This window comes from Chrysochloris asiatica, unplaced genomic scaffold (genome assembly GCF_000296735.1).
Source record: "Chrysochloris asiatica unplaced genomic scaffold, ChrAsi1.0 scaffold00318, whole genome shotgun sequence".
In the NCBI taxonomy this organism is placed as follows: Eukaryota; Metazoa; Chordata; class Mammalia; order Afrosoricida; family Chrysochloridae; genus Chrysochloris; species Chrysochloris asiatica.
The window spans coordinates 703,099-716,962 of record NW_006408836.1 but is presented as its reverse complement, the minus strand read 5'-3'; positions in this window follow the sequence as shown (position 1 = coordinate 716,962).

Here is a 13,864-nt window from a genome sequence, read left to right as displayed (position 1 = left end):
AGACTTGAGCAGAGAAGGAGGGACTTACTACCACCAATATAGAAGAGATAAGAGTGAAGTGTGTCCTTCAGACCTGGGGTCCCTGTATGGTGATGTTCAAAGATGCTGGGGAAGATATATAGGTATATGGAAATCTCCAAGAAATAGTGGCCACCACTCATTTATCATTAACAGTCTCTGATATGCAGATGGCAAACCTTGCTTGTTGAAAATGAAGAGGACTTAAAATACTTACTGATGATGATCAAAGACCACAGCCTTCAGTATGGGTTGCACCACGATGTAAAGAAAATAAAAATCCTAACAATTGGACCAGTAAATAATATCATGGTAAATGGAGAAAAGACTGAAATTGTCAAACACTATGTTTTGCTTTAATCTACTATTGATGCTCCTGAAAACGCCTTCAAGAAATCAAATGACATGCTGCACCACGTAAATCTGCTGCAGAAATCTCTTTAAAATGCTAAAGAGCAAAGATGTCACTTTGAGGTACATCTGACCCAAGCCAGGGTATTTTAATAGACTCATATGCAGTGAAAGGAACTCTGATAAGGTAGTGGTTATGAGTTAGATTGCTAATCTCAAGGTCAGTAGTTTGAAATTACCAGAGATTCCACTGGAGAAAATTGAGGCTAGGCTTTATGCTCCCGTAAATACTTACAGCCTTGTAAACCCTATACAGTGTAGCTATGATTGAAACTGACTCCGTGGTACACAACCAACCAGCCAACCATGCATGTGAAAGTTGGACAATGAATAAGGAAGACCATACAAGAACTGATGCATTTGAGTTATGGTGTTAAAGAAGAATATTGAAAGTATCATGGGTTGCCAGAAGAGCATACAGATCTGTGTTGGAAAAATTGCAGTCAGAATAGTCCTTAGAAGCCCGGTGAGACTTATTCTCTCATACATGCTTGGTAAAGTGGAGGATTAACAAAAAAGAGGAAGACCCCCATGGAGATGGATTGGCACAGTGGCAGCAACAATGGGCTCAAGTATAACAATTTATGAGGCTATCACAAGACCAGGTAACTTTTTGTTCTGTTGTGCTTAAGGTCACTATGGGTAGGAATGTCTTGACAGCACTTAGCAACAACAAATGAGTCGGAACTCACTTGATGTCATTTAACAACAGTTACAACATACCATCTATTTGTCTATATCTGTATCTATGTCTGTATATAATCTGCTGTGTCACATACACACATATACACATTCACATACTACTAAATTTTGAACAACTGTGGAAATAGGGCATGAGACACATTTAGTATAGTGTGCATTCCACATTTGGGTTTTCTTTAGTATATGAGTGAAAGAAATCATGCGCTGTGTCCAGTCAGCAGAAACTACTCTCTTCCTCCATATTAATGTTATAAATACCTCAGTAGTAGGAACAGCTGACTCTGCAAAGACTTTCCTCTGTGTGAATCATGAAAAATTATGGATAACATTGCAAAGATTGAGTATTCCAGAACACTTATTTTTGCTCATGAGGAAGCTGGACATAGACTGAGACAGTTGTTAGAACAAGACAAGGGGTATGAGGAAAGGTGTGTTCCAGGGTTGTATCCTTTCACTATACTGAATCTGTATGCTGAACAAATAATCCAAGAAACTGAATTATATGAAGAAGAACGTGGCATCAGAATTGGAGAGAGACTCATTAACAAGCTGTAATATGCAGATGATATAACATTGCTTGCTTGCTGAAAGTGAAGAGGACTTGAAATATTTACTTATGAAGATCAAAGAGCACAGCATTCGATATGGATTACATCTCAATGTCAAGAAAACAAAAATCCTCACCAATGGACCAGTAAACAACATTCTTATCAATGGAGAAAAGATTGAAGTTGTCAAGGACTTCATTCTTCTTGGATCAACTATCAACACTCGCGGAAACAGCAGTCAAGAGATCAGACGACGTATTGCACTGGGCAAATCTGCTGCACAGGAACTTTTTAAAGTATTGAAGAGCAGAGATGTCAGCTTGAGGACTAAGGGTGTGCCTGACCCAGACCATTGTGTTTTCAATAGCCTCATATGGATGCGAAAGCTGGACAGTGAATAGGGAAGATCATAGAAGAATTGATGCCTTTCAGTTGTGGTGTTGGAGGAGAATACTGAAAGTGCCATGGACTGCCAAAAGAACCAATAGATCTGTTTTGGAAGAAGTGCAGCCAGAGTGCTCCTTGGAGGCCAGGATGGCTAAACTTCGTCTCTCATACTTTGGACATATTGTCTGGAGGAAACAGTCGCTGGAGAAGGATGTCATGCTGGGTAAGGTGGAGGGTCAGAGAAAAAGAGGAAGACCCCTAATGAGATGGATTGGCCAGGTGGCATCATTGATGGACTCAAGTGTGGCAGCGGTACTGAGGTTGGCCCAGGATTGGACATTGTTTCCTTCTGCTGTGCATAGGGTCGCTATGAGTCGGTTCCAACTCAATGGCACCAGACAACAACAACAACAATAACATTGCTTGCTGGAAGTGAAGAGAATACAAAATACTTACAGATGAAGATCAAAGACTACAATGTTCAGTATGGATTGCAGCTCAATGTAAAGAAAACAGAATTCCTCACAACTGAATCAATAAATAACATTAAGATAAATGGAGAAAAGATTGCAGTTGTCAAAGACTCATTTTGCTTGGACACACAATCAACATTCATGGAAGCAACACCTTTTATTAAAGCCCTGTCTTCCTTATGGGGAATCTGCTGTCAACCTGGGGCTTTGTGATGCCCCGTGAGGGCCCCAAATTCAGATTTTGAAGGGTTGCAACCTTCAAAATCTTCCATCTTTCATCTTCGTTCTTCTCATAATGCCATAGTCTAATTGTGTTGAGATACAAGAGGAAGACCCCCAGCAAGATGGATTGGCAAAGTAGCAGCATCACTGGGCTCAAGTGTGGCAACAATTGTGAGGTTGGCCCAGGATTGGGCAGTGTTTCATTTTGTTGTGCATAGGGTCGATAAGAGTCGGTACCAACTCAATGGTACCTAACAACAACAACAAATGAAGCTTGGTTGGGGGTAGGGATGAGTTTGGCATGGAATGAGTTTTGATGACAGTCATGGCTACTGATAAACAGGTTCCAAACAGAATAGAGCAGGCTAACATAGGGAATAAAACAGAGGAAACCTTTTCCTTTCCAACTAGGCAACTGTCTACCATTTTCTATTAGTATCTAGATAGCAGGCTTCTGTATAAATAAGGAAGGCAATTATCTCTGGGGAAGTTTCTAGGAAAGCCTGCTAATCTTCTTTGCCTGAACATAATACTCATATGAATCTGCCGTAGCATCGAATATTCCATTATTAAATTTACTTCCCTTTGGATTAAAGCGCTTTGGCCTACAAGTATTTCCCCCTTTTTTTTGTTGTTGTTGTTGAATTACTGTCCTGATGGAGCAGGATAAGTCAAGCAAGCAAAACAAACATATTCTCAGGGCCAGCAACAAGGCAAGCCCAAGAAGCACCCTTTGTGCTTGCATACATTCCAAATTCAGTCTCAGTTCCCATTGATTTTCTTGAAAGTTTGGGAGGTTAATCTCAAGGGATCCTGTGTTCAGGCCTTGGATAATGGTGACTGGAGTCAGCTCACTGGCACAAAGAATGGAGATTAAGGGAGGCACAGGGGCAGCCAGGAGAGGGGTGTTATACTTTCATGAATTAAATAACTCTTCTACTAAATTGGGTACACTTTTACAAGAGTGATTTATGCAGTTTTCTTGCCTGCAAAGGTGGACCACTTCTTTAGCAATTTCAGACAACACTGGGCTAGGACATCACTTTCTCAAGTTGCAAATTCATCTTTGTCTCACTTGCTGTGATTGTTCAGATTTTAATTTCAAGAAATTTGCTTATAATGAAAGTTAACTTACTCTCAGATTCATGTTTATGTCATACCAAGTTAAATCTAATTTTATTTTTTGCTTTGGGCTCTATCATTTCTTTTCTGGAATTTCTGTCATTATACTTTAAAAAATTAATTTAATGACTTCAAATTTACCTTATCTTTTACAAATTCTCTACCTTCAATTTTTATTTCTTCTTATGGATCTCTAATGAGGTTGTTAAATAAGATTGCAGTGGTAGCACATTAAAATCTTCTCCATAACTTAATGTAATTCCATTGCAGAATTTTTTTCCCCAGTGCTTCAGGCTGTCTTTCCTATGTAGCATCTTGCTCACATCTGAGCTAATTTGAATTAATTTGATTATCGAGTTATCATGAGCTGTGTAATGTGTAACAACCCAATTCTTCCATCCCATAAAGTTAGAATGCCCCTTGAAGCCCTGAGGAGGTGTTACATAAATGATTGGAACTGCCTAAGGAGTTAATGTGCCTCAAAACACCCACCTAAAATGAGACTGCTAGGTTGGGTTTCTCTAGTAAATTGACTCATGAGTTTAGTTAAAGCCAAGAAAAGTTTGTGAGCGCTACGGATGTGGCCTAAAAACTGATAGACATAAAACATGTCTTGCCTTGTGATTTGGTGGATTCACTTAAACTTTCTCTTCTTATGGTCCCTGTAAAAACATGGGTAACATTTCCCTTTTATTGGATATAAATGTTAAAGGAGTAATGTAATTATAAAGGACCTCATTTTTTTCATATTATCTGTTATTAGTGTTCTTGTTGTTAATTGCCATTGAGTTGGTTCTGACCCATAGTAACCCTGAAGAGGGTTTTTGAGGAGTAGCTAGTGAGCTTGAACTGACAACTTTGAGGTTCAAACTGACTTTGCAGTCCAACACATTAACCCACAGAGCCACACAGAACTCCATTATTAGTGATAATGATACATATTATTTGTCATTAGTGAGTGTAATTTTGATATTGTATTTTTTAAATCTTCTCATTTAGTAAACTGGTTGACATTGAAAGCTACTGTTTTTACTACTTTCTTTCTTGCATGCCACCTTGTTATACAACTTACAACTTCAGGAACCCCATTTTATAGACTATAATAAGACCATTGCAGTTGTGTGGTATATGACCCTGCTTGAATTTTCATGAGTTGCCTACACAATTTTTTTCTCTCCAATGATATTCCTTTTTTTTTTTTTACTATTGCTGTAGGCAACATGACTGACTTTGAAAATAATTTTATAGTTAAATCATTCTTTTATTTTGGAAAAAAATATTGTGACATAGTTGTTTCCTCCCCATCTCATTTCTTTACAACATGAAAAAGCCCAACTAGCATATTTTTTATTTACCCTCTTCCCATAGACACAGGTCTTCACCCCCTAAACATTTTATCATTCTTCTTCAGTATGTAGGTACGGTACTTTCACACCAAGGGCAATTTTGATGTTATGCGCAATGTTAATTCATTGGCTCAATTGGATGCCTCTTTTGTCATGGATTTGTTTGTTAGGTCTCTGTGGATATGAGCTAGAAAGGAGAAAATAGAAAAAGTTAAATAAAAGGAGTCCTTATCCATTTCTTTTCCATATCCTCTGACTCTTCTCAGCCAAGTACAATGGAGAACTCACATCCTAGGTTTTAGTGAACATGACAGAAAGAAGGGTCAAATAAATCCCAATTAATTTTAATAAACATCAGTTAGCTCTTCATATCTATTTGAATGATGAGACAGAGGAAAAAAAAAAAAAAAAAAACTCAAGCCACGCTAATTTCCTCTTTAAAAACTAGTTTTAAAAAACACTGTTTCTGAGGACATGCAGTTTTTAAGATCTGTGTTGTTCTATATAGATCAAGGAGGTTGATGCTCCTCCCTCCTCCACCTAAATCACTGGAAAGTATTGCTCAAAAGAGAAAACTCTTTTAATGGAAAAGGAAAAATGAACAGGTTTGGTAACTGAGACTGTAGGATAAGTCAGTGAATTCAAGAGAACAGGTACGTGTTAGCAAGACACTGTGGAAAAGCAGATCCTATACTAGATTTCGTTGTCAACATTTGTGGGGCTAATGGAAAAAGCACAAATGAGGCTACCCACCGTACTCCATAGCTTCTCATCACTACTTTGCCCCATACCTATTGGTGCCTCCTGTGAATGTGGATAAACACTGGAACCCTTATCCAAACTCTGGACATATCTCTATTCAATCAATCATTGAATCTAAGGATGCATGTATGAGGGGTTTCAATAAAAAATAATGAATAATGCCCATGAACCTTTTCAAGCCTCTTTGTATAAAAGCAGCATGGCCAGTCCTTCGATTGATAGATCAAGGAAAAAAAACTTGTGTAAACACTGAAAATGAGCCCAAGTATTGTGCTCAGGAATTCTGTTATCCTTAGTATCTGAAGTGTGTATCTGAAGACAAGGTCACGGCCTATAGGCCCTATAGGCATACTGGCCAGTGGGAAGGGTATGACCTGAGAAGACTCAAATAGGAGTGATTCTGGTGTGGATAAGCACTGGACTGCTAACCACAAAGTTGGTGGCTCAAACCCATCAGACATTCCTTGGAAACCCTAAACAAGGTCACTATGAGCCAAAACTGACTCAATGGCACTTAACAATAACAACAATAAAGTGTGAAAGTAGACCAAGAGGTAGTCATTTGAATATAACAACGGGTTACTGAATAGTTTAAAATCAGGAAAAGTATTTACCAGGGTTGTATTCTTTCACCATACTTATTCAATCCATATGCTGAGCAAATAATCTGAAAAGCTGGATTATATAAAGAAGAACATTGCATCTGGATTGGAGGAAGATTCATTAACAACCTGTGATATGCAGATGGAACAATCTTGCTTGCTGAAAGGGGAGAGAACTTAAAATACTTACTGATGAAGATCAGAGACTACAGCCTTCATTGTGGGTTGCACCCCAACGTAAAGAAAACAAAAATTCTCACAACTGGATCAATAAATTTCATCATGATAAATGGAGAAAAGATTAAAGTTGGAAAAGACTTCATTCACTTAGCTCTACCACCGACAAACGGAAGAAGCAGTCAAGAAGCAAACAAAGCAAATTTGCTGCATAAAACCTCTTTAAAGTGTTCAAGAGTAAAGATAACAATTTGAGGATTGCAGTGCACCTGACCTAAGTCATAGTTTTTCAATTACCTCATTGACTATATCTCTATATAATTAATTTGATTTCTGCATATCCCATCTGGTGAGGTTCATGTGTATAGTTGTCTTTTATGTTGTTTAAAAAAAGTGACTTGCAATGAATAAGTCATTGGGCTTGCAAAATTCTACCATCTTCTAGCACTATATCTGGCAATATTGTGGTGCTATTCATAATGTGTCAATAATTAATATTCTGGTGCTATTTGACAGTATTCTACTGCTATTCCTAAGATTGTCAGTGGCTAAACATTCAGAAGTAGTCCACTTCTCCTTCTTCCTAATTTAGTTTAGTCTGGAAGCGCTGCTGAAATCTGTCCACCATGGTTGACCCTGTTGCTATTCAAAATACCAGTGATGTAGCTTCCAGCTTTACAGCAACATGCAAGCCACCACAGTATGACAAAGTGACAGATGAGTTGTAGAAAAATGAAAATAGAGACAAGGGATGTAAATTACTAAGTTAAGAACATGTACCCAGATTGAACATTTCAGACAGTTTGGATGCAATCCACTGTCAAATTTTATCAATAGTGAAATTTATTGTGGGCATATTAAGATACTCCATTTCACTAAGGAAATAGATTACATTGTCACTACTTTGAAAATATCCTCTTCAGGACTAGTCCTTATTCAATGTTGTATAGAACAACAAAACATTCTGAGGAAGTACAGAAGAAATAATACCCCACTGGTTGTTCCTATAGTGGTGTTGTTGCTGTACTGTGTGTGCATGCATTATTGGAGGCCAGGAGAGGGAAGAGGATAAGAAAGTCACCAACTCTTTTTTTTTTTGCCAGAAACCCATAGAAGGTTTTTCTTCATGTGTTTACACAACCATAGCCTGAAAGCTACATACAATGCAATCTATGACATTGGTGAGAAGTTTGAGGTGAGAGATCACAGACATCATTTCATGGACAAATTTGATGTTAATTGAAGATGACAAAGTACAAAAAGCCTCAGGGACCAATTCTCTCTACTAACTAAGAGAAGAGTAGGGCAATTTTTGTGGGTGTGAATCCACCATAAATAACTGAATAACTGTTACCAGCTGAATTAATGTGCATTTAAAACTCTGAAAGGTGGTCAAAACTGCCTCTGGGAAAAACTGAATGTCAGTATTGGAACTTGTAATGTGTTCTGTACTTTGGAAAGCAGGGTATCCTTAAGCATGAAAAACATTGATGAAAATAGACTTTACTTACAGTAAATGAAGGTACCGTGAACTTGTGGTCCTTGCTGATGATCATTCCACAATGTATCCACTAGAAGGTTTTAGCTTTTACTGTTTCTTTTCAAACTTCACATTCCTCCTTTTCTAGTCTGGTTTGGGATGGGAGGTGAGTTGGTATCATCTCCTGCTTGTGTTTCTCTTTGTTGTTTTATTCTTCTTGAAGCTGAACTCTCTGATGGTTCTAAGTTGCAGGTTTTGGTAGTCATAGTGCTGGAACACAAACTGGCAGAAGAAGGGTCTATCTCAATTATCTGTGACATCCTTTTTCCTTCTGTCTACTGAGGATGTGTTTAAAGCCCTTTCAAGGTCTCAAATATGAGTCATGCCTCTTGTGCTTCCACTCAGCTGAATCTCTATTTTCATCCACAAAGTTTCCTTCACAAATAAATAAACTTGGTTTTTCCATGTCATTTCTTAGATCTAGCACTTCTTTCCTTAAATGGTTCATGTTTATAACATTGTCTGAGTTTCCCCCTTAACATTAACTCTAATGTGTTATTCTGCTTCAGAACAACTCTACATCTGTCAGATTGTTGGCTGGTGCTGTAGAATTTGGCCTTGATGTTGTCAGTAATCTTCCACTTGCCACACAAAGATAGATCATCAGTAGCCTGTCACTGCACATCTGATTGACCACAGACACTGTCAGTTTTTCCTGTTGCATCTCATGGGCCCAACTGATATCCCATGAGAACAATTCTCATTTCCTGAATAAGGACTTAGTGCATATTTTGTCTTGAGTTTCACTCCTCCTATTTCCACTCCATTCTCAGTGACCGAGTAATCTATTGCATCTGGAGTCTGAGTACAATGTAGGACACTTCAAGAAAATCATGTTGCTTTTACAGATTTTAGGATTTCCCTGCTATCCCATTCAGTCCCGACTAATTTGCTCAAGCATGACTACTTACCCCCACCTTTACCTTCTGTTTTGATCTTATAATTCTATTTGTGCCTCCTGTAGGCCTTGGTAGGTACTTCGTTGTTGTTAAGTGCTGTCGAGTCGATTCCGACCCATAGCGACCCTGTATAGGGTTTCCTAGGAGCAGTTGATGAGCTTGAACCACCAACCTTGCAGTTCAAATGGCTTTGCAGTCTGGCGCCTTAACCCACAGCGCCACACCAGGACTCCCGCCATGGGTTGGTACTAGCTAATTATAAATTAATGAATACAAACAGAGAATTCATTTATAGTTATAATGTTTAATTAATAATTAAAATAATTCTGGAAGCTCTTTTAACTTACTGAAGCATCTGCCTCCATTGCAGCTTTTGTCAACCAGCTCTTTCATGCTTATTCTGTACTTGATGTGTAGTTAGAATTAATTTCCTAATACTTTTATGTTCTTTGGATTTCTAGCCTAGAACCTGACTTACTATAAATTAAATTGTGTCCTCCCAGAATATGTGTTGGAGTCCTAACCATGGTTACCTAAAATATTTTCATTTGTTGTAACAGTTAATGAATCCATATCTAATCACTTCTGAGTTATAAATAGAGCAGCATGGACACAGATATAGATACAGGAAGAAGAGCAAGACAGATAAGATTTATGCCCAGCAATACCAAGAATTACTAGCAGTTATTCACCAGCCGATCCTTGGAAACTCTATACAGAGTTGTTTTGAGTTGAAACTGACTCCAAGACACTTAACAACAACAACAACTAGGAACTAAAATAGACAAGGAAGGTTCTCCCCTCAGAGTCACACCCTAAATTTGGACATGTAGACTCATAACTCCTGGTATGGTGCTATAGGATCATCACTGGTCTGTGAACCACAAGGTTGGTGGTTCAAACCCACCAGACATTCATCAGAAACCCTTTATAGGGTAGCTATGAGTTGGAATCAACTCAATGGCAGTTAACAACAGACTCATGAAGTTTGTTTGTTTTTGTTTTTGTTTTTTTCTTTAAGAGTTTCTGTTCTTTAACTCCATCTATTTACAGTTTTTCTGTTATGGCAATATTAGGTAACTAAGACACCTTTTCTAACCAATTTTTGTTGGCATGGTTTAAGTGCTTGTACCTTCTTTACTGACTTGTTCCTTTATGCCAATTCTTTAAACTCCAGTCATCATCCACATAGACTTCAATTAAAGACACTTCTTTCCTTATAGTGATCATTGTGGTTAGGAACACATGCAGTGTCTTGAGATCACTTCACTTCCATCCTATATCCCTGGAACAGATGATAAGTACTCTGGTTAACTATAAATAGAAAGCATAGAAGAAACTCACAAAATGTTCAGTTACTGGAAGTAGATAGGGAAAATAATTATTTATTATGGCCTTCTCAAACCAAATTTCTCCATTCTATGATATATTGTAAATCCTAGGTCTGTGGTTATGGATCCAATTTGAAGTGAGTTGCTAAGGAGTAAGAGTTGAGGTGGGACTAATGTATATGGCTTACAGTAAAATTAAGAACTTAGGATGTACCTACATTACTATAGGATGTGACTCAAGTCACTATCTAATATTCACTAGGGGCATGATCTGAATCCAATTTATAGAACTGCTTTGGAAAAATTTGCTCTTTTGCACTCAATCTTGCATCTGGTTCATTACGTCAGACCTCCAATTCCTGGGACTTTTAGCCAATTACCTGACTTGATTCACCAACTCCTGTAGCCTTGTACACCAACGACCCATCATATAACCTGCTTATTTGGTTTACTCAGTTCCATAGACTATGTGGTGAGAAGAAGCCTCCAGACTAATCTCTGAACTACATGAGCCATATGTCCTTTGACATTTGTTTGTTTTCTGAGACATTGTAGTGTGGTACTTGAGGGAGGGGAAGAGTGGTGGTTCATATTAAGTACTAAGAAGTCATATAACATATTGAAAAACACAGTTGGGATATCTTTAACCTCCAACTCATAGGGACCAGCCTTGTGTTGATCTTTCTGAAATAGATATTAATATATATCAATGCAGTCTGTATCATTTTGTCATTACAGAATAATTTCCTCTATAAGCCTCTTAGATTTCTCTACTTATAACTTTGGTCTGCCATAGATTGGACAATGGGCGGGTTTCCACTGGGTTAAATGTCCACTTTTGATCTAATAAGAGATGGCCAAAGAGAGGGAGCTTCCTGCAAACATAATCATTCATACCTACTACTTCAGCAGTCCTTTTTAAAGTTGAAGAGCAAAGATGTTAGTTTGAGGACTAAGGTGCACCTGACCCAAGCCATGGTATTTTCAATAACTTCATATGCATGTGAAAGCTGGATAGTGAATAAGGAAGCCCCTAGAAGAATTGATGCTTTTGAGTTATGATGTTGGAGGAGAGTATTGAAAGTGCCATAGGCTGCCAAAGGAGCAATAGATCCATTTTGGAAGAAGTGCAGCCAGAGTGCTCCTTGGAGGCCAAGATGGCCAAACTTCATCTCTTATAATTCAGACATATGGTCAGGAAGGACCAGTCACTGGAGAAGGATATCATGTTTGGTAAGGTGGAGGGTCAGAGAGAAAGAGGAAGACCCCCAAGAAGATGGTTTGGCTAAGTGGCAGCATCAATGGATTCAAGTGTGGCAACAGTAGTGAGGTTGGGCAGTGTTTCATTCTGCTGTGCATAGGGTCGCTATGAGTCGGTACCGACTCGATGGTACCTAACAACAACAACAACAACTTCAGCAGAGACTATTTAGTAAGAGTCACTTCCAAAGAGATAGGCAGGGATTGAACATGCTGTCCAAGCATATATAGTACAATTAACTCTAAAAGTTTAACCAAAATTTGTCAGTTCACTGGTCATGCATGGGTAAGTCAATAATATTAAAAACAAATAGGCACTGCAAAGTGAGAGGGGTAGTATTAAATGATCAGAGACAAGGGATTGTACCTAGTCAAATGTGAAATATTGACAAAGAAATATATGCCAAAAGAAGATAAAACTGTAATGGAATGTAAAAAGAGTGCAAAATATATATAAACCTGATGTGGTGACTCAATAAATACTAAAAAATATCCTGTAGGAACATACAAGGGCATTTGGAGTTTATTTGAAGAATATTTCTAACTGTGAAAAGTATGCCCTAGGTTTTGTACTGTTCCATTAAAACATCATTAAAAATCTAATTAGAGAATTATAATTATCATTGATTAAGTCTCCTTTATTGATAGGGCAGAAAAGCATATAGGATATAATTATGTTGAGAAGATTAATAGAAATAGATGTGGGCAAAAAGATCTGGAGAAGGGTAACCTGTACCAAGACATTGATTCTCTCAACTGGCTGAGTCCTCCAAGGACAGGATCTCAAGTACATGCTGGGAAGTGAGTCCCTCATATTTCCTGAATACTGATCTCTGAGAAACTGAAAGTTTCTGACAGCTACAGAGTATGGGCAGCAGTGGCATAGAGGGATTCTAGGCAGGATTGGAGTCCATTATCTGAGAATCAAACCAACCAAGAAGGCAGAAACATATGGGAGCCTAAGCATTCATTCCGGAAACAGTGAAGATCAGTGAGTGAAAACACAGATATCAGACTAGGGTTTTAATCCTGTGTGGATTTAGACACAATGCTTAATTTCTCAAATCTTCTTTTTCCTTACTTTTAAAACGCATGACAGTAATTTCTACATGAGATTGTATTTGGGTCTAAGTAAGATGCATATACGAGTTCTGGTGTGGCACTGTACAATAAGCACTGGACTGCAAGGTCAGCAGTTCAAACTCACCAGCTGCTCCTCAGAAACCCTATACAAGTGGCAATGAGTCAGAAACAATGTCATGGCACTTAGTAACACAGCAACAAGATACATATAAAATGCTTAGTACTATGCCTGATAATATGGATTTCTAATAAATTATTATTATTATTTTTTGCTAGGTTGTTGTTAAGTGGAGTTGGTTCTGACTCAAAGGATTTCCAAGGCTTTACATTTCAGGAGCAGGAACTTCATCTTTCTCCCGTGGAGCAGTTGGCTGGGTGAAACCACAGACCTGTGGTTCACAGTCCAGGGCTTTTTATATGTAGCTATCTCTCACCCCATTATTGTTAAAATCAAAGTAAATTAGAGATACAGGTAGGAAATGTTCTAGGGTGGAATATATCATACTGTTATCTATAGAAGGACCTCAAAATGTTCATGGAAAAATTCCATTATCTTTTAATTTTATTTGTCCACAAAAAATTTGTAAGCACCCTTGTATGAAAAAGGATTCTTTACCTTTGTTGAATGGGTTGATAAAGTTTGACAGAGATGTAATTCTTCATTTAAAATAAGTCAAAGATTTATAAATATTTATACCTAGTTTATTATACCAAAAGAGGAACTAGATCATTTGGGGAGACCTCAAAACTTTTGCAATTGGCAAATATTTGCTACTGTGTTTCTCCAGGTTTTCATTTAAGATTCACTTTCTGAGTCATTTTCTCAAGAATCTCGGAGAACTCTATCAACCTTCTCTTGCAAATTTCCCTAGACTGGCTTCTCTACAACCTTTCCCTTATACCTTTAATCCAAAAGGTTACTACAAAATCTTTCTTTTTAAAATTTGATTCTAACTATTCCATTAAAATCTCTGTACTGAT